Consider the following 22,322-nt stretch of genomic DNA (forward strand, 5'->3'; position numbering starts at 1 on the left):
TGTGATCATGTGATATTTATCTTTCTCTGACTGGCTTATTTCGCTTAGCATAATGCTCTCCATCTCCATCCATGTTGTTGCATATGGTAGGAACTCCTTTTTTTTTTTTTTACCGCAGCATTGTATTCCATTGTGTAGATGTACCACAGTTTTTTAATCCACTCATCTGCTGATGGGCATTTAGGCTGTTTCCAAATCTTAGCTATGGTGAATTGTGCTGCTATGAACATAAGGGTACATATATACTTTCTGATTGGTGTTTCTAGTTTCTTGAGATATATTTCTAGAAGTGGGATCACTGGGTCAAATGGGAGTTCCATTTTTAGTTTTTTGAGGAAACTCCATACTGTTCTCCACAGTGGCTGCACCAGTCTGCATTCCCACCAGCAGTGCAAAAGAGTTCCTTTTTCTCCGCATCCTCACCAATGCTTGTTGTTTGTTGATTTGTTGGATAGCCCTTCTGACAGGTGTAAGATGGTACCGCATTGTTGTTTTGATTTGCATCTCTCTGATGATTAGTGACTTTGAGCAGGTTTTCATATGTCTCTTGACCTTCCTTCTGTCTTCTTTCGAAAAGTGTCTATTTAGATCAGTTGCCCATTTTTTGATTGGGTTGTTTATCTTCTTTTTGTTAAGTTGTATGAGTTCTCTGTAAATGTTGGAGATTAAACCTTTATCGTTTATATCATTGGCAAATATGTTCTCCCATGCAGTGTGATTTCTTGTTGTTTTATTGATGGTTTCCTTTGTTGTGCAAAAGCTTTTTATTTTGATGTAGTCCCATTTGTTTATTTTCTCTTTAGTTTCCATTGTCCTAGGAGCAATATCAGTGAAGAAATTGCTTCGGCATATGTCTGAGATTTTTCTGCCTGTGGATTCCTCTAGGATTTTTATGTTTTCCCGTCTTATGTTTAAGTCCTTGATCCATTTTGAGTTAATTTTTGTGTATGGTGAAAGTTGGTCATCTAGTTTCATTTATTTGCATGTATCTGTCCAATTTTCCCAACACCATTTGTTGAAGAGACTGTCTTGACTCCATTGTATGTTCATGCCTCCTTTGTCAAATATTAATTGGGCATAGTGGTTGGGTCAATTTCTGGGTTCTCTATTCTATTCCATTGATCTATATGTCTGTTCTTGTACCAGTACCAGGCTGTTTTAAGAACAGTGGCCTTGTAATACAGCTTGATATCTGGTATTGATATCCCCTCTACTTTGTTCTTCCTTCTCAGGATTGCTGTGGCTATTCGTGGTCTTTTTTTATTCCAGATGAATTTTTGGAGAGTTTTTTCTAGGTCTGTGAAATATGCCCTTGGTATTTTAATGGGGAGTGCATGGAATTTATAGATTGCTTTGGGTAGTATGGACATTTTGATGATGTTGATTCTACCAATCCATAAACATGGTATGTTCTTCCATCTGTTTACGTCTTCTTCTATCTCTTTTTTCAGTGTCGTGTAGTTTTCCACGTATAGGTCTTTTACCTCCTTAGTTAAGTTTAATATTAGGTATCTTAGTTTTTTTGGTGCGATGGTAAATGGGATTGCTTTTTTAGTCTCTCTGTAAGTTCATTATTGGTGTATAGAAATGGCATAGATTTCTTGGCATTAATTTTGTATCCTGGTACAATGCCAAATTCATTTATTAAGTCTCATAATTTTTTGATGGAGTCTTTAGGGTTTTCTATGTACACTAACATGTCATCTGCAAATAAGGACAGCTTTACTTCTTTTCCAATTTGGATGCCTTTTATTTCTTCTTCTTGTCTGATCGCAATGGCTAGTACTTCCAGCACTATGTTGAACAGGAGTGGTGAGAGTGGGCATCCCTGTCTTGTTCCTGTTCTTAGGGGAAATGGTTTTAGTTTTTGCCCGTTGAGTATGATGTTGGCTGTAGGTTTGTCATATATGGCTTTTATTATGAGGTATGAGCCTTCTATTCCCACCTTGCTGAGCATTTTTAATCAAGAAAGGGTGTTGAATTTTGTCAAATGCTTTTTCTGCATCATATATGACTATATGATCTTTATCTCTCAATTTGTTTATGTGATGTATCACGTTTATTGATTTGCGAATATTGTACCATCCTTGCATGCCTGGGATAAATCCTACTTGGTCATGGCGTATGATCTTTCTGATGTACTGCTGGATTCGATTTGCTAGAATTTTGTTGAGGATTTTGGCATCTACATTCATGAGGGATATTGGCCTGTAATTCTCTTTCATTGTGTTATCTTTATCTGGTTTTGGTAATAAGGTGATGCTGACTTCATAGAAGGAGCTTGGAAGTGCTCCTTCCTCTAGAATTTTCTGGAATAGTCTTAGGAGGATAGGTTTTAGTTCTTCCTTGGATGTTTGGTAAAACTCCCCTGTGAAGCCGTCTGGCCCCGGGCTTTTGTTTGCTGGAAGCTTTTTGATGACTGCTTCAATTTCTTCCATAGTTATTGGCCTATTGAGATGTTTAGATTCTTCTGATTGGGTTTTGAAACTTTGTATTTTTCTAGGAATATGTCCATTTCCTCCAGGTTGTCCAGTTTGTTGAAATATAGTTGTTGATAGTATTTTTTAACAATCCTTTGTATTTCGGTGGGCTCTGTTGTTATTTCACCTCTTTCATTTCTGATTTTGTTTATTTGGGTCCTCTCTCTTTGCTTCTTGGTGAGCCTGGCTAGAGGTTCATCAATCTTGTTTATCCTTTCAAAGAACCAGCTCTTGGTTTTGTTGATCTTTTGTATTGTTATTTTGGTCTCAATGTCGTTTATCTCCGCCCTGATCTTTATTATTTCCTTCCTTCTGCTCACTGTGAGCTTTTCTTGTTGCTCTCTTTCTAATTCTTTGAGTTGTTGAGTTAGATGATTTATTACCATTTTTTCTTGTTTTTTGAGGTAGGCCTGTAGAGCTTTAAACTTCCCTCTCAGGACTGCTTTCATTGTGTCCCATAGCATTTGCAATGTTGTGTTTTTATTGTCATTAGTCTCCAGGATGTTTTTAATTTCTTCTTTGATCTCATTGATAATCCAATCATCGTTTAGTAGCATGTTATTCAACTTCCAAGTGTTTGAATTTTTTGAAATGTTTTTATTGTAGTTTATTTCTAATATTATGCCTTTGTGGTCTGAGAAAATGCTTGATATGATTTCCATCTTTTTTAATTTGCAGAGACTTTGCTTGTGACCCAATATGAGGTCTATTTTTGAAAAAGTCCCATGTGCACTTGAGAAGAACATATATTCCGTGGCTTTGGGATGAAATGCTCTGAAGATGTCAATTAGGTCCATCTGATCTAGTGTGTCATTTAGAATTGCTGTTTCTTTGCTGATTTTTTGTCTAGAGGATTTATCCAGTGATGTCAGTGGTGTATTAAAGTCTTTTACTATGATGGTATTGTTGTCGATCTCTCCCTTGATATCTTCCAGGAGATTTTTTATGTATTTGGGTGCTCCTGCATTGGGTGCATATATGTTTACCAGAGATATATCTTCTTGTTGAATTGCTCCCTTTAGTATTATGTAGTGGCCTTCCTTATCTCTTATTATGGCCTTTACTTTGAGGTCTATTTTATCAGATATAAGTATTGCTACCCCAGCTTTTTTCTCATTTCCATTTGCCTGAAAAATTTTTTTCTATCCCTTTGCTCTCAGTCTGTGTTAATCCTTTGCTCTGAGGTGGGTCTCTTGTAGACAGCAAATATATGGTCATGTTTTCTTATCCATTCAGCCACCCTATGTCTTTTGATTGGTGCATTTAATCCATTTATGTTTAATGTTATTATTGACAAGTACATGTTTGTTGTCATATTTTTCCTTAGTGTTTGTGTTTCCTCTTGCTTTTCTCTTCTTTTTACAGCAGTCCCTTTAGCATTTCTTGCATTGCTGTCTTGGTAGTGATAAACTCTCTTAGCCTTTTTTTTTGTCTGTGAAGCTCCTGCTTGCACCTTCAGTTTTGGATGATAGCCTTGCTGGGTATAGTATTCTTGGGTTCAGTCCCTTGCTTTGCATCACTTTGTAAATTTCATTCCATTTCCTTCTGGCCTGGAATGTTTCTGTTGAGAAATCCATTGATATTCTTATATGAGAACCCTTGTAGGTTACTTTCTGTCTCTCTCTGGCAGCCTTTAAGATTCTTACTTAGTTGTTGGTGTTTGCCAATTTAATTATGATGTGTCTTGGTGTCGGTCTTTTAGGGTTCATCTTGTTTGGGACTCTGTGTGGTTTTTGCACTTGCATGTTTTTTTTTTTCTTGCCAATATCAGGGAAGTTTTCTGTCATTATTTCTTCAAACAGGTTTTCTATTCCTTGCTTCTCTTCCTCTCCTTCTGGTATCCCTATTAAGCGAATGTTGTTTCATTTTGTGTTGTCCCAAAGCTCCGTTAGGCTCTCCTCTTGCTTTTTAAGTCTTCTTTGCAGTTGCTGCTGTGTTTGTGTGTTTTTTCCTACCTTGTCTTCTAATTTGCTGATGCAGTCCTCAGCCTCTTCTAGTCTACTGTTTAAACCTTCCATTGTGTTCTTTATTGCAGCTATGTCATTCTTCATCTCCTCTTGGTTTCTTTTCATGTTGGTGACATTCTCATTCAGGTTCTCATTGAGTTGTGTGTATTTGTCATCCATCTGTTTAAACATCCTTATAACTATTATTCTGAATTCTATCTCTGATAAGCTGCTAGCCTCGAATTCATTTAACTCCCTTTCTGGTGGTTCCTCTTTTTCTTTCCTTTAGGGATTGCTTTTTTGTCTTCCCATGTTTTCCTGTAATGTTTTAATTGTATATCCAATTGCTTTGCTACCCAGGTTCTTTTGGGGATGGTGCTACTGGCGTAATCTCTCAGTTCTCCTGGGCTTGTTAATCTAGTGTGGCTCCCTACTTGAGCTATTTGGGTTCTCTTGATGTAGGCCTGCGAGCTTGAGAGGCACAACTGCGGTGTCTAGAAGTCAGCTGCTGTGGAGGGGAGTGTCCCAATTTTTGCTGTCTTGCACCCTTAATTGAAATCATGCGTGCCCTGTAGGACTCACAGTGGCACTTAGGAACCATCTGTTGGGGTGATGGGGCTCAGGGGGCCTGCTCTCTGGAAAGACGTGACTGTGCTGCCCAGAGTTCTGCAGTCGTGGGGTGGGCAGACCCAGCTTTTGCTGTTGCACCTGTGGTGGATAGGCACTTACTCCCAGTGGCAGTTCACAGGAGCACCCATGGTGAGGCAAACTGAAGGGCCCTGGCAATGTAGCTGCGCTACTGAGGTACCTGTTGGCCTGTATCCAGGATGAGTGAATTCAAAACTTCTACTGCTGGGGGGGAGTGCGCCCCTGCTTGTTCAAGATCGCACCCAGGGAGAGCTCACAGTGGCTCCCACTAGCCCCTTGTGAGTAGATGGGTTCAGGGTGCCTGCCTGTTGTATCTTTGCCTCTGTGGAGGTGCGCTTGCCGGGTGCAGAGTTCTGATGCACTCTGAGGGGTCCTGGCACCACGGTTGAGCCTCTGGGGTGAATGTGGGCAGTTATCCAGGAAGAGGGAATTCAGAATTTTTACTGCGGGGCTGCACGCCATTGTCTGGGCAGAGTCACACCCTTGGAGGCTCTCAGCAGCTCCCAAGTGCTGCCTAAGGAGTGGAGTGCCCTGGCTGCAGGCTGGAAACAAGCGAATCTGGAGTTCTGCCACTGGGGAGGGGGAGGTTGCACTTACTGCTGCCCACTGGTGCACCTTTGGAGGTGGAGGTCCCAGGGTCCACGGGTCTGCAGCTGGGGTAGCAGGGTTTTGGCCGGAGTGGCTGCTGGGTTGCGGGGCAGTTCCAAGGCCTGTCTGATTGGTGGTGTTGATGAGTTCCTAAAAAAGGCCATTCTCCCCTTTAAGATGGCATGGGCTCCATGCTGGAGTCCTGCCGTCTGGGGAGTGCCTGCAGCGGTGGTAGTCTCTCCTTGTCAAGGAGAGCCTGTCTGCCAGCCCCTGCTGCTCCTGCGAGATTTAACTTTCCCTCACTCACTCACACACACACACACACACCACGCACATCCACACACTCTCCTTTCATACCCTCACTCACTCACTTCCTCTCCCTTACCTCCGTCCTGCCAGCCGCCATCTTTTTTCCCACTTCTCTTTTTCGTTTTTATTGAACTTATTGGAATGACACTGGTTAACATAATTATACAGGTTTCAGGTGCACATTTTGACAACTCATCATTTGTACACTGTATTGTGTGTTCAATACTCCAAGTTAAGTCTCCATTCATCACCATTTATCCCCTCCTGTACCCTCCTCCACCTCCCCCACACCACCTCCCTCTGGCAATCACCACACTGCTGTCCAGGTCCAGGACTTTTTTTCTCTTTTTGCTCAATCCTTTCACCTCCTCACTCAGGCCCCCAGTACCCCCTGATAGCTGTCAGCTGCTCTCTATCTATGAATCTGTCTCTATTTTGCTTGTTAATTCATTTTGTTCATTATATCCCACATATGAGTGAAATCATATAGTACTTGTTTTTCTCTGACTTGCTTATTTCACTTAGCATAATGCTCTCCACGTCCATCCATGCAGTCACAAACGGTAAGATTTCCTTTTTTTACAGCCAAATAGTATTCATATGTGTAAATGTACCACTAAAGATTCCACCAAAAAGCTACTAGAACTAATGAGTGAATTCAGTAAAATAGCAGGATACAAAATAAAATCCAGAAATCAGTTGCATTTTTATACACCAATAACGTACTTTCAGAAAGGGAAACTAAGAAAACAATCCAATTCAAAATTGCTTCAAAAAGAATAAAATACCTAAGAATAAAGTTAACCAAGGTTATAAATGACCTTTACTCAAAAAATTATAAAACACTGAAGAAAGAAGTTGAAGAAGATAGAAATAAGTGGAAGCATATACCGTGTTCATAAATAGGAAGAATTAACATCATTACAATGTCCATTCTATTCAAAACAATCTATAGATTCAATATAATTCAAGATACCAGGAGCATATTTCACAGCACTGCCTCCCTTTCTCTAGCATTATTTCTAGGATTCTTCATTGGAGTTATTTGCTTCTTTTTTCCCCTCCTAAACTGTGTTTTGAGAGTAAGCATCATGTCATTCTAGTTTACTAATGTATGCCTACCACTAAGCACCATGCCTGGTGTCTAGCAGGTGCTCAATATGTAATCACTGAATAAAAATAATGACTGATTCAAACCCACCAAAGAATGGGTTCCATGAGTTCATGCATCTCAACTTTTGCCACATCATATCCTTACTAGGGTATTACTTCGCCTATTGTGTCCACATGAGGCCTGGGAAGAATGTATCAGACTAATTCCACTTATTTCTCCCCCCCCCCCGCCACTTCCTTTGTAATGGCTCATGATACTTTTCAACCTGCTGGGTTTTTATGCCTAGTAAAACCTTTTCTCAGTTACAACACAGCCAGAAATGTGACTGAGATGCCATGAATCCCAGATACCTATAAGATTAGGGTGAGGGGTGAAGGATGATTTTCTTCTGTCCTCCCCAGCTTAAATGGGCACAACTCTGTGTCTTTCTGAGCTAGTAAGAGAAAATCAGGCTAACCAAATATTTTACATTTTTTACTAATAAAATTTGGCCAAGAGCCACTCATTTGGTTTAATGATGCAGCACATGTTCTTAAGACTTGAACTCTAATAAGGACTATACAGGCACTTGGCAGCACATACTCTATCAAGAGGTTTTGAAAACTAGAAATCAAACAAAAGTACAATTTAAATGTAATATCACATCCACTCAGGCTGTCACTCAAGTGTCTACTAGTGATCTGACACCAAATCAATAGTATTATGGTTCATTGAAGTCAGATCAATGGTTTCACAAAGTTTCAGAGCAGCAACAGAAGCACAATAGCAAACTTCATGTCTCTTGTCTATTATTAGAAAGGAGGTAATCACTGTCTGGCCTCTCTCAGTGCCAAAGCCTCAGCACATGACTGCCAGAAGACTCTGGGACTCTAATTGAGGTGACTGGGTATGCCATGCCATCTTCTCTTCACCCACCTTCTCCTTCTATCCTGCCTCTTCCTGCTCCATTCTCCATGAAAACAAAAAGGAACAAGGTTAATAAGGATTTCCCTTAACCCTACACAAGAACCAGAGAGAGTCCATTATACAGATGTTGTGAGGAGCCACCATAAGAGTGTAAGTTTCCTGGGAAAATATTTTCAAAGTTAGCTCACACTTGAAGAGTTTCAAATGCATCTTGGTCTCTTTACCCCCTGTGTATTCAGGTTCACTGACCTTGGGACCCTGTGAGGGACTTATTTTTTCAACTAGTGGAAGACCGTCTCTGAATTTCCATTTTCTACACTTTCCCACTTCACCATGTCTCCAAAAACTAACACTTGAGTGTGTCAATTTTCCAGAATTTTTGACAATGGAATTTAATCATCTGGGCACCTTAATTAGAATTGTACTTATGTAAATCTGAAAAAAATTAAATGAGGAAAAAGTACAATCTCCAAATTCCCCCAGTTCCCTGAAAAAATGTGAACTACAGGAGCCTACCTAGTAAATTAAAAAGCCTCTAGTCGCAGGAACAGAGCAGCATTAAACTGATGGATCAGAGAGGGGATACATCAATTTCAGGACCCAAATGAATTTTTCCCATGCCAGAGCACCTATTGCACTCACCAACCTAGCCAAAGGCTTGCACATCAATGAGTTGAGGATGAATTATTGAAAGGCTTCTGTATAAAATGCTGCTCTCTGCCATTTCCTACAAATCAAATTATTGAGAGAGATATTTGATTGTAAACATATTTAGAAAATGATTTCATTGTAGTTAGGTTGCTTTTGCTTGCTCCCCCATCCCTTAAATTTCATTTGCATCAACGTGCTACAAAGTTATAAAGGTCACACACACACACACACACACACACACACACACACACACACTCCCAACCAGGAGCTTGCACACCAGTAACAGAAGTAAATAAATTAAATCAGCAAAAATTGAAAACCTATTATAAGCAATAGAAAACCCTTTAAATCATGCCTAACATCCTTAAACAGAATTGCCACCTCCTCACCCAGGCCACTAATACATAGTTATCATGACAACAAATGCCTTTTGTTTTACAGATGGAGTGACACAAATTCTATTTATAGTTCTTAAGCTGCAGACCTAGTGGGGTTTACCAGGTTCCACTGTTAGTTCAAGAAAGACCCCAATTTTAATCATAGCATACTTTCAGGGTCTACTGTCTCTAGAGATGGGAGTATGGCCCCACCCTGCTGGATCTCTAATAGGCTGCACCCATAGGCACAAAAGCCCACCCAGTTAAGGTTTAGCAGATTTTGTTTTTTGCTGCATTGCACAGAACAGTTATCAAAAAATGAGACATCAGATTACCTGAAAGCCAAATTGCTTCTGTTGAGAAACTTGCCTAATGGCATTAATCTAAGATGCCATTGCCCAAGGGAGCCTCTTAGCAATGCCTTTGGCTCTAAGCACCTGAAAAACAAAGAAATAAAAATTGTGGATTTTCTTGCTTTGACATATGGTGACGAGAAGAAGCATCTAGTGGCAAAGGTAAATAACGCATTAATTTAATATTATTTTTTAAGAACTCTGTATTGAGTGCCTGCTATATGCCAGGTATTCAATTTAAACCAGAATCATGAAGTCTCATCATCAAATTTCCAGAGCTCTCAGACTCAGTTTCCCCTTTGAATAATGACAGTAATGCATGTGTGAGTCATTGAAATGTCACAGACATTGATCTGTTAGAAATAAACCTCTAGAAAATGTGAACTGGTAATTCATTAAATAATTATTTATGTATGTTTGACATTTAAAAGAAGGCAATTTAGGATATAAAATTAATATTCAGAAATCAGTTGCATGTTTATACAGTAATAATGAATTATCAAAAAAGAGAAAGTCCCATTTACAATTCCACCAACCCTCCCCCCCCACACACACACACACCTAGGAATAATTTTAAACAAGGAGGTAAAAGACCTGTGCTCATAAAATTATAAGGCGCTGAAGAAAGAAATCAAAGAAGATACAAGTAAATGGAAGCATATATCATGTTCTTTGATAAGAAGAATTAACATCATTAAAATGTCCATACTACCCAAAGAGATTCAATGCAATCCCTGTCAAATTACAAATGGCACATTTCACAGAACTAGAACAAATAATCAAAATATTTACATGGAACCACACAAAAACCTGAATGGCCTCAGAAATATTGAGAAAGAAGAACAAAGTTGGAGGAATCATGCTACCTGATGTAAAACTACACTACAAGGCCACAGTAAATAAAAACAGAATATAACAACAGAGATAAAGATCACTGTAACAGAATAGAGAGGCCAGAAATAAACCCATGTCTACATGATTAATTAATATTTGACAAATGAGATTAAAACATACAATGGGGTAGAGATAGTCTATGTATTAAATGGTGTTGGGAAAATTGGACAAATACTTGCAAAAAATAAAACTAGACCATCTTCTTACACCATATACAAGGATAAACTCAAAATAGATTAAATACATAAATAAAAGACTTGACACTATAAAATTCCTAAAAGAAAACTCAGGCAGTAAAATCTCTGACATTTCTATTAGCATATCTTTTTTTTCTGACATATCTTTTTGGGCAATGGAAGCAAAAGAAAAAATACACAAATTATAATACATCAAACTAAAAAGTTTTGCACAGAAGGGAAACCATCAACAAAATGAAAAAACAACCCACTGAATGAGAGAAAATACTTGTCAATGATACATCTGATAAGGGGTTTATATAAAAATTCATAAAGTACTTATACAACTCAACACCAACAAAACAAACAATCCAATTTAAAAACAGGCAAAGGACCTAAATAGACACATCTCCAAAGAATACATACAGATGGCCAATAGACATGTGAAAAATGCTCAAAGTCACTAATTATCAGAGAGATGCAAATAAAAAATACAATGAGGTATCACTTCACATCCTTCAGAATGTCAACTATCAAGAAATCATCAAATAAGTATAGGTGAGGATGTGGAGAAAAGAGAACCCTCATGCACTGTTGGTGGGAATGCAGATTGGTGCAGCCACTGTGAAAAACAGTATAGAATTTCCTCAAAAAGTTAAAAATGGAACTGCCTTGTGATCCAGTGATCCCACTTCTGGCAATATATCCAAAGATACCTAAACCACTCATTCAAAAAAGTATATGCACCCCTATGTTCATTGCAGCATTATTTACAATAGCCAAGAATTGGAAGCATGAGAGGTGTCCACCAGTAGATGAATGGATAAAAAAAAATCTGTGGTACATTAACACAGTGGATCACTTACTACTTAGCTGTTAAAAAAAGGAAATCTTAATTTTTTCAACAGCATGGATGGACCTGGAGATTATTATGCTAAGTAAAAGCCAGTCAGAGAAAGACAAATACCATATCATTTCACTTATATGTGGAATTTAATGAACAAAATAAACAAACAAAATATAGAAAAAGATTCATAAATACAAAGAACAGACTCACAGCTGTTAGAGGTAAAGGTGCTTAGGGAGCTGGGTGAAATAGGTGCAAGGATTAAGCAAAGAAAAAACTCACAGACAACAGCATGGTGATTGCCAGAGGGAAGGTAGGTTGAGGGGAAGTAGAAGAGGGTAAAGGGGCAATAAATGGTGATGGAAGGAGACTTGACTTGGGGTGGTGAACACACAATACAACATACAGATTATGCATTATAGAATTTTACACTCAAAACATCTAATTTTATTAACCAATGTGACCCCAATGAATTCAATAAAAATATAAATGAAAAAGAAAAGAAAAGGGCTATACAGATGAAAATAAAGGAATTTACCAAAAGAAAAATATACAGAAAAGGCTGGACAAGTGAAAGTGATACTATAAATTATAATACTTATACAGATGAGAGTTAATAACGAGTCCTATCTTTCTGTGGTAGACATAGAAATATATCTACCAAATGCCCCTACAGCTACAATGAGTGTGGTCAGCACACAGCCTTCAGTGGTCAAATTTCTCAGGGTCTATCTCAGCTGAAAAGAGACATCTAGCCTGTTACCACCCCCTTGCGGGGGAAGCCTGTATTTAGTGGCAGAGTAAGGCAGTGTTATAAAGACCTGACCATTTTGGACTAAAAAAACACAAAGGGGCCCTCAGACAGGCAATGCCCTCTCCTCATTTCCCTGCAGAGTTGGCTGAAGTTTTGTATGTTCTGCATTGTAATTTGACTTCTTCCCCTGCCTCATCCTGCTCTCTCTCCTCTATTCCTAATACACATATTGCACCCCCAAATCCACCCCCAACTGCTTTATAACAGATTCTTTTACATACTGTCCCCCAAATAACCTTAGAAGATAGGGATTATTATCTTCACTGCACAAGAGGATACTGAGGTTTAGAGAGGGTAAGTGACACCCAATTTTTCACATCTAGAAAGGACCACTCCTAGAGAAAGCAATTCTTGGAAGGATAAGTGTTCCTCCATTCACCATTCACTTCTCAAGCCTACCTTCAATGCAGATTTGATTAGCAAAAATTATGTTGCCATTGGTCAATACTTCTAACCTAAATTTACCTCTGTAAGATCCACAAGATCCACAGAGTTGTTTCCATTATTACTTTCTCAGTTACAAGTCAAATGAGTAATGCCACCATTTTCATTTAAGCTGGCCATGTTCCCCAGCAAACCAAGTTCTGAGTACAATGACTAAATACATATTTAAGACTCTTGAACTATGCCATTTAACAAACCATGGCCTGGAGGTGCTCCATTTGCAGCTCCTCATAAGGCAACTGGTTAATATTACTAGCTGCAGAACATGGATCACTCTTGTAGCAGGAATGGCAACTGAGCAACTATTGCCAAATAAGGAAGTGACATTGCAGTCCCTCCTTGTGTATGTTGTTAATTTCTATCAATCAAGAAAGCTGTAGGGATCCAAGATGGCTGCCAATGAGACAGCAGGCTGCAAGATAGTGTGTGAGTGAAAGAATGAAAGGCGAGTGCATGGACGTGTGGGGAGTGTCTGTGTTTGTGAGTGAGGGACAGCTATATTCCATGGGACTGTTGGGGACTAGTGGACCAGGCTCCCCTGGCCGGGCAGCCTCTACTACTGCTGAAATCTCCCCCGGAGTGGCCAGATCTGCCACAGAGACATCGCCATCTTAAAGGGGAGACCAGCTGTGATCAGAAGCCCTGCCTTGCCTTCAACTGGGGAGACCTCGAATACCTCCTGGGACCCTACAACCACAATACCCAGGGACCAGCTGCCTCAGCTGCTAATCCACCAACACCGGGACTCCAGACTCCTGACTGTGGGTGCCTAAAAAGTCTGTCCAGGGGGGGACAAAGCGGTGCTGAATGTGCAGATGGGTCCTGCGCCTTCTCACAGACCAGATTGAAGGAACAGCTGAATTGAATAACATCCACCTGGAATTGGCAAATTAAACACAGCTGGTGAGGCAATCCATGGATGGAAAGGTCAGATATCGCCTAGAGCAGGGGTCCTCAAACTTTTTAAACAGGGGGCCAGTTCACTGTCCCTCAGACGGTTGAAGGGCCGGACTATAGTTTAAAAAAAACTATGAACAAATTCCTATGCGCTCTGCGGGCCCGGGACGAGTCGGCTGCTAAGCAGGACAGGCAGTGGCACCCAGCGGGCCAGATAAATGTCCTCGGCGGGCTGCATGTGGCCTGCGGGATGTAGTTTGAGGACGCCTGGCCTAGAGAAAGGTGAGATCTGGGATCCAGGCTGGAGGGAGAATCAAGCAAAATGGGAACTAGAATCTCAGAGGAAGACTGCACCCCACAAAATCTGCAGCTGTTAGGGTCAGTGTAGCTCTGGAATGTGGAAGAGGCTCCACAGGGCTACTGGCAGAAGAGGACTGTAGATATTAGCCCACAGCTGGGCTGGGCCCAGAAAGGCAGCCTGAAGTTCTGTACCAGCTGTGCAGAGCCAGGGGAAAAAGATGCACACAGAGCCAGGAGAAAAAGACACACACGGTGCCAGGGGAAAAAGATGTGCACAGTGCCAGGGGAAGATGCAAGTCCGCTCTTCCTTCTTTTTCTTTTTTCCTTTTTTTTTTTTTTTTAACTTTTTACCTGTTGGTTTTTGCTTGCTAAGTCCAGTACATAGGATCTTCCAATTAAAAACACTCACTGAAACTGCAGGGCAAAGTTGTTTTTGTGGAAACTAGGGAACAGAGTAGGGAGAGACAAGCAGGAAAACAGCGCTGGGACAGTATGTCCCTCCAACCCAGTATTAAGTGTGGCAGGGGCCTTTTAGTCCCAGATATTAATACAGAAACACTGCCACCCAGGTGTTGTGTCAGAAATTGACTCTTGTGTAAATACAACTGAGAAACAAAGTGAACAGAGAGATCCAGCCTGCTTGAAAACAGGGTTGTGGCTTAGGACACAGAGGAGCAATGGATCACAGGTAACTACAATACTGTGATGACTACCTGACAGGAAATAGATGTGCCAAGCAAAACAGTAGAAGAAGTGAACGACCTTCACTACTTCACTTTTTTATTTTTTATCTTTTACTTAAGAAACTAATTTTTTTTTCTCACTTGATTTTACTTTATTTATTATTGTATTTTTATTTTTAATTATTACTACTACTATTATTTTACCTTTTTTAAAGTTTTATTTTATTTTATTTTTTCTTTATTTTATTTTATTTTGGGATTAGTGTTCTACATTCTATTTTTATTTTTCTTTTAGCATTATTTTACTCTATTTCAATTTTTCCTTTATACCAACACTCTCTTCCTCACTTTTCCCCTTTTTTTTTGTCGTGTTTATCTTACCCTGTTCCTGCTTTAGTTTTTCTCTATCCTTTCTCTTTACTCCCTGTTAAAAATGGATCTTACTCATATATCTAATTTCCTCTCCCCTGCTCCAAGTCCATGCACACTTCTCTTTTCTCTTTCATCACTATCCAAATTTTTTTCTATTTTATTTTTCCTTTTTTGTTCTTTCTGTCTGCTTTGTTTGATTTTCTGTTAATTTTTTTTTTTCGCTTCTGCTTTCCCTCTCCTCACTTGTTCTCCTCTTCTATTAATAGCCTAATTAATTCCAATCACCAACTCAGGCCTCTCTTTTTTGTATTTTGCTTTTCATTTTTCTTCTTATACAGTCATTCTCTTTCTACCTCCTCTATACTGAATTGTGGCTATTTCCCGATTCATTAAATTTCTGAACCTTACCTTCTGGAACTAAGCTCTGCCTCCTCAGATTCACTGGGTGTTTGTTTTTTGTGTTTGTAGCTTCATTTTTTGGATTAGTTGTTAGTTGTTAGTATTCCTCTCTGGGAGTTTGTTATTTGCATTTTTTGGATTAGTTGTTGTTTATTGGAGTGTTCTTCCCATATACATATACTTATTCCCCCTTTTTTTCCTTCCCTTCCTTTTCTCTCTTACATTTTTCCTTTTCTCATAATCAGTTTTGCACTTTTTTCTATCCCCTAATTCTCTGGTGGTCAGCTTTATTTGGGGTTATTAGTATCGTGAATACATTTGTGCTTGGTGCCCTGTGTGTTGTGTCTTGTTGTGTTGTATTTTGTGCCTTTAAGTCGAGGCAGGAGAGAGAGAGCTACATAACCAGACACCTGAGAGGAGCGATCATGGGGAGACAAAGAAACAGTCTGAATACAAAAGAAAAGGAGGAATCACCAGAAGAGGAAGTAAATGAAATGGAGGCAAGCAATATGTCAGAGAAAGAATTCAGAGCAATGGTCTTAAGGATGCTAAAAAGATAGGAAGTCAAATTCAACAATATGTGTAAGAACTGAGAGGAAATGAAGAAGAACAAAGGAGAAATGAAAAATGACATTGCTGCAATAAGGAACTCAATAGAACACATCAACAGAAGACTAGAAGAAGCAGAGGACCACATCAGTGAGCTAGAAGACGAGGTAAGAAAAAATACCCAAGCAGAGTAGCATCTAGAAAAAAACTTAAAAAAACAGAAGGAGAGCCTAAGAGAACTTTGGGACAACATGAAACAAAACAACATCCACATAATAGGGGTGCCAGAAGGAGAGGAAACTGAGAAAGGAATAAAAAAACCTGTTTGAAGAAATAATGACAGAAAACGTCCCTGATATAGGGAAGAAAAACTCACACAAGTCCAAGAAGCTCAGAGTCCCAAACAAGATGAACACCAAAAGACTGACACCAAGACACATTATAATTAAATTGGCAAACACCAACAACAAAGTAAGAATCTTAAAGGCTGCCAGAGAGAGACAGAAAGTTACCTACAAGGGATGTCCCATCAGACTATCAACTGATTTCTCAACAGAAACACATCAGGCCAGAAGGGAATGGAATGAAATATACAAAGTCATGCAAAGGAAGGGTCTGAATCCAAGAATACTGTACCCAGCAAGGCTATCAATCAAAATTGAGGGGAAATCAGGAGCTTCACAGACAAAAAAGGACTAAGGGAGTTTATTACCACCAAACCAGCAATGCAAGAAATGCTAAAGGGTCTGCTGTAAAAAGAAGAAATAAGAAGGAAAGAAGGAACACAGGCATAAAGAATAAAAATGGTGACAAACAAGTACCTATCAATAATAACTTTAAATGTAAATGGATTCAATGCCCCTATAAAAAGACATAGGGTAGCTGAGTGGATAAGAAAACATGACCCATATATCTTCTGTCTACAGGAAACCCACCACAGAACAAAGGACTCACACAGACTGATGGTGAAGGGATGGAAAAAGGTTTTTCAGGTGAATGGAAACAAAAAAAAAAGAAACTGGGTTGAGTACTTATATCTGAAAAAATAGACCTCAAAGTGAAGGCCATAGCAAGAGATAAGGAAGGCCACTTCATAATACTAAAAGGAGCAATTCAACAAGAAGATATAATTATGGTAAACATATATGCACCCAATACTGGACCACTCAAATACATAAAAAAACTTCTGGAGGATATCAATGGAGAGATTGACAGCAATATAGTCATAGTAGGGGACTTTCATACCCCACTAACACCACCGGAAAATTCTCTAAACAAAAAATCAGCAAATAAAAATCAATCCTAAATGATTCACAAGATCAGATGGAATTAATTGACATCTTCAGAACATTTCACCCCAAAACCACAGAATATACATTCTTCTCAAGTACACATGGGTCATTTTCAAAGACAGATCACATATTGGACACAGGCAAAGTCTCTTCAAATTCAAGAAGATAATCATATCAAGCATCTTCTCAGATCACAATAACATAAAACTAGAAATCAACTACAATAAAAACAATAAAAAATCAAACACCTGGAGGTTAAATAGCATGCTATTAAACAATGATTAGGTTATCAAAGAGATCAAAGAAGAAATAAAAAGCATCATGGCCACAAATGACAATGAAAACACAACAATCCAAAATCCATGGGACACAGTGAAAGCAGTCTTGAGAAGGAAGTTCATAGCTTTACAGGCCTATCTCAAAAAAAAAAAAAACAAAAAAAAAACAATCAGAAACAATGGTAATAAATTACCTAACCCTACAACTCAAAGAGTTAGAAAGAGAGCAAAAAGAAAAGCCCCGCGTGATCAGAAGGAAGGAAATAATAAAGATCAGAGAGGAGAAAAATGACATAGAGACCAAAAAACACAATACAAAAGATCAACTAAACGTAGCTCTGGTTCTTTGAAAGTATAAACAAGATTGATGAACTTCTAGCCAGGCTCACCAAGAAGCAAAGAGAGAGGACCCAGATAAACAAAATCAGAAATGAAAGAGGTGAAGTAACAACCAATCCCAAAGAAATACAAAGGATTATGAAAATATACTATGAACAACTCTATTCCAACAAAATGGACAACCTAGATGAAATGGACATATTCTTAAAAAAATACAAGCTCCTAAAACTCAATCAAGAAAAATAAAAAAAAACCTGAACAGACTGATAACTATTGAAGAAATTGAGGTAGTGATCAAAAATCTTCCAGCAAACAAAAGCCCTGGTCTGGATGGCTTTACAGGGGAGTTCTACCAACCATTCAAAGAACTAAAAACTATCCTCCTCAGACTATTCCAAAAAATTCAAGAGGAAGGCACACTTCCAAGCTCTTTCTATGAAGCAAGCCTTACCCTAATCCCAAAATCAGATAAAGACACCACAAAAAAAGAGAACTACAGGCCAATATCCTTGATGAACATAGATGGTAAAATCCTCAACAAAATTCTAGCAAATCAGATTCAGCATTACATTAGAAAGATAATACACCATGACCAAGTGAAATTTATTCCTGGGATGCAAGGATGGTACAATATCCGTAATTCCATAAATGTGATACATCACATAAATAAAATGAAAGACAAAAATCATATAATCATATCAATCGATGCAGAAAAAGCATTTGACAAAATCTAGCACCCTTTCTTGATAAAAACTCTCAGCAAAGTGAGAATAGAGGGATCATACCTCAACATAATAAAAGCCTTACATGACAAACCTACAGCCATGATCATACTCAATGGGCAAAAACTAAACTCATTTCCCCTAAGAATAGGAACAAGACAGGGATGCCCACTTTCACCACTCCTGTTTGATATAATACTGGAAGTGTTAGCCATAGTCATCAGACAAGAAGAAGATATAAAAGGCATCCAAATTGGAAAAGAAGAAGTAAAACTGTCCTTATTTACAGATGACATGATACTATAAATAGAAAACCCCAAAGACTCCATAAAAAAACTACTAGACCTTATAAATGAATTTGGCAATGTAGCAGGATACAATATTAACACCCAAAATATATGGCCTTTTTACACACGAATAATGAACTCACAGAAAGAGAAGCGAAAAAAAAAATCCTATTTACCATTTCACACACAAAAAAATAATAAAATACCTAGGAATAAACTTAACTAAGTACGTAAAAGACCTGTACTCAGAAAACTACAGGACATTAAAAAAAGAGATAGAGGAAGACATAAACAAATGGAAGAACATACCATGTTCATGGATTGGTAGAATCAACATCATTAAAATGTCCATACTACCCAAAGCAATCTACAGATTCAATGCAATCCCATTAAAATACCAATGACATATTTCAAAGATCTAGAACAAACTCCCCAAAAATCATCTGGAATAAAAAAAAAAAAAAGACGCAGAATAGCCACAGCAATCCTGAGAAATAAAAACAAATTTGGAGTGATCACAATACCAGATATCAAGCTATATTACCAAGCCACAGTTCTCAAAACTGCCTGGTACTGGCACAAGAACAGACATATAAACCAATGGGACAGAACAGAGAACCCAGAAATCGACCCAAACCATTATGCTCAATTAATATTTGACAAAGGAGGCAAGAGCATACAATGGAGTCAAGACAGTCTCTTCAATAAATGGCGCTGGGAAATTTGGTCAGATACATGCAAAAAATGAAACTAGATCCCCAACTTACACCATTCACAAAAACAAACTCAAAATGGCTAAAGGACTTAAATATAAGACGGGAAACCATAAAAATCCTACAAGATTCCACAGGCAGAAAAATTGCAGACATATGTTGTAGCAATATCTTTACAGACACAGCTCCTAGGGCAATGGAGACTAAGGAGAAAATAAACAAATGGGACTACATCAAAATAAAAAGCTTCTGCACAGCAAAAGAAACCATCAACAAAGCAACAATAAAGCCCACTGCATGGGAGAACATATTTGCCAATGACATTTCAGATAAGGTTTTAATCTCCAAAATTTACAGAGAACTCATAGAACTTAACAAAAGGAAGATAAATAAGCCAATCAAAAAAATGGGCAAAGGATCTAAATAGACACTTTTCAAAAGAGGACATTCAGAACGCCCAAAGACATATGAAAACATGCTCAAAGTCACTATTCATTGGAGAGATGCAAATCAAAACAACAATGAAATACCATCTCACACCTGTCAGAATGGCTATCATCAACAAACGACGAGTGCTGGCAAGGATGTGGAGAAAAAAAGAACCCTCCTGCACTACTGGTGGGAATGCAGATTGGTGCAGCCACTGTGGAAGACAGTATGGAGTTTCCTCAAAAAGTTAAAAATTTGATCTAGTAATCCCACTTGATCCAGTAATCCCACTTCTAGGACTATATCCCAAGGAACCAGAAACACCAATCAGAAAGGATATATTCACCCCTATGTTCATAGCGGCACAATTTACAAAAGCTAAGATTTGGAAACAGCCTAAATGCCCATCAGCAGATAAGTGGATTAAAAAACTGTGGTACATCTACACAATGGAATACTATGCTGCTATAAAAAAGAAGGAACTTTTACCATTTGCTGCAGCATTGATGGAACTGGAGAGCATTATGCTAAGGGAAATAAGCCAGTCGGAGAAAGATAAATATCACGTGATCTCACTCATATGTAAGATATAATGATCAACATAATTTGATGAACAAGAATAGATCCAGAGACAAATGGTAGGGGAGGGGGGTTAGAGAGCAACCAAAGGACTTGTATGCATGCATATTAGCATAACCAATGGAAACAGACACTGGGGCAGTGGGGGCTTGCCAGGGGTGGGAAGGGCTGGGAAGGAGGGTCAATTGGGGAAAAAGGAGACATATGTAAAACTTTAGACAATAAAAAAAGAAAAAGAAAGAAAGCTGTAATTCATCATGCAGGTATTATGAGAAAATGAAGAGAGACCTATAAAGTCAAGTGACATGAAAAGTACCAGAAATACTAATATAATCATCTTGGTTATATATTTAGAAATACTGTAGATGCTCAAGGTGGTAAAAACAGCATGTGTTAAGGTTTCAGCGATTGATACTCCTATAGTAGGAATATTGTGTGATGAAAAAGGGGTAGAGGAGCACCACTAAAGTCCTTCTTGGTTGTGAATTACCTCTTCTGGTGGGTTTGTTGTGGTTATTGTTGTTGTTTATAAAATGAAATTGATTTGAGGTAAAGCTAGTACAAGCGTTAACATGGTATGGGGCGAGTAATTCTTGGCATAGGTTTATTTCATTCTTATATTAGAAATAAGGGCCATTTTTTCCAGTCAAAATGCCTGTATTTCTTTATTTTTTGCTATAAGAGGTTAAATAGAACATAGGATTCCTTTCATAAAACTTTACTTTTACAAAACTTTGCTGAAACACTACTCTTCTAAAGTGTGAGGATGTCAGGTCTTCTGAAAGGAAAGGCAGAGAGAGACAGAGGAACACAACTTGAATTATCTTGCTTACAGTATAACAGAACATGCTTTAGCTCTACAATGGACCATTCCCCAGGTGACTCCTATAGTTTCCCTGAGATGAATTAGACCACTTAATTAGTGCTCCAGTTGCATTTTAAGCTTTTTAAAGCTCAACAAAAATATAACCAGAATTGTGCATGTAAGATATGCATTAAAATAAAAAGGGCAAACTTTAATAAATTAGCTGTAAATAGCCCCAAAATTACTTCCTTTGGGATAGGAACCTAGTCTCATTCATAATTGTATCTACTGTAGAATTATCATGTATCTGGCACACAGTAGGTACTTGATTGGGTTTCTTGTAACTGAATTGAAAAGGGTGTGTAAACCAAGTTGAAAGGATTTAATGAAGTCAAGCTATTGTAAACATAGCAAGTTACATCCTGACTATGCCTAAGGCACTGAGCTGTTGATCTCATGTGGCTCGCTTAACTTGAGAAATAAAGCCACCCACTTTTCCCCATTAATAGAAATGGCAACTACTTCCAACCCTATTGCCTACACTGTCCCCATCACAAGGATTCATGTCAAAGGGCTTAATTTTTTAAAATTAAATTGATTGGGGTGATATTGGTCAACATGAACATACAGGTTTCATGTGTGGGTTTCTATATTATAAGATCTGTATATTTTACCGGGTGCCCACCACTCAAACTCAAATCTTCTTCTGTCAAAGGGCTTTTAATATATTTTAGAAAGCAGAAGTCTGTGGTTTTTATCAACAACTAACTCATTTTAAATTATCAAATTCTGTATGTAGCCACATGGGCTAGCATTGTTCATTTTTTTTTTCTAACCCAGAAGTGGCTTTAGAAATTTTTATCATAAGTCAAATTATTCTGCTAAATTCTTTTTTTTTCCAGAAAATAAAATTTAGCAAAAATTGGTTACCAACAAATATATCCTGATTTTTCTCTCCAATCTTTCCTATTTTCATCTTGAGGGCTCTACTTTTACTGAAATATTTACAAGCCATAAATTTTGCCTGGAAACAATTTTCATGATAACATAAATTTACCCATCTGGATAGAGTAGAAAAACAAAAGGGGTTAGTTCCTAGAAGTTGGCCCAGTATTCTTTGAGAGATTTAAG

Source organism: Plecotus auritus (assembly GCF_963455305.1).
Source record: "Plecotus auritus genome assembly, chromosome: X".
In the NCBI taxonomy this organism is placed as follows: Eukaryota; Metazoa; Chordata; class Mammalia; order Chiroptera; family Vespertilionidae; genus Plecotus; species Plecotus auritus.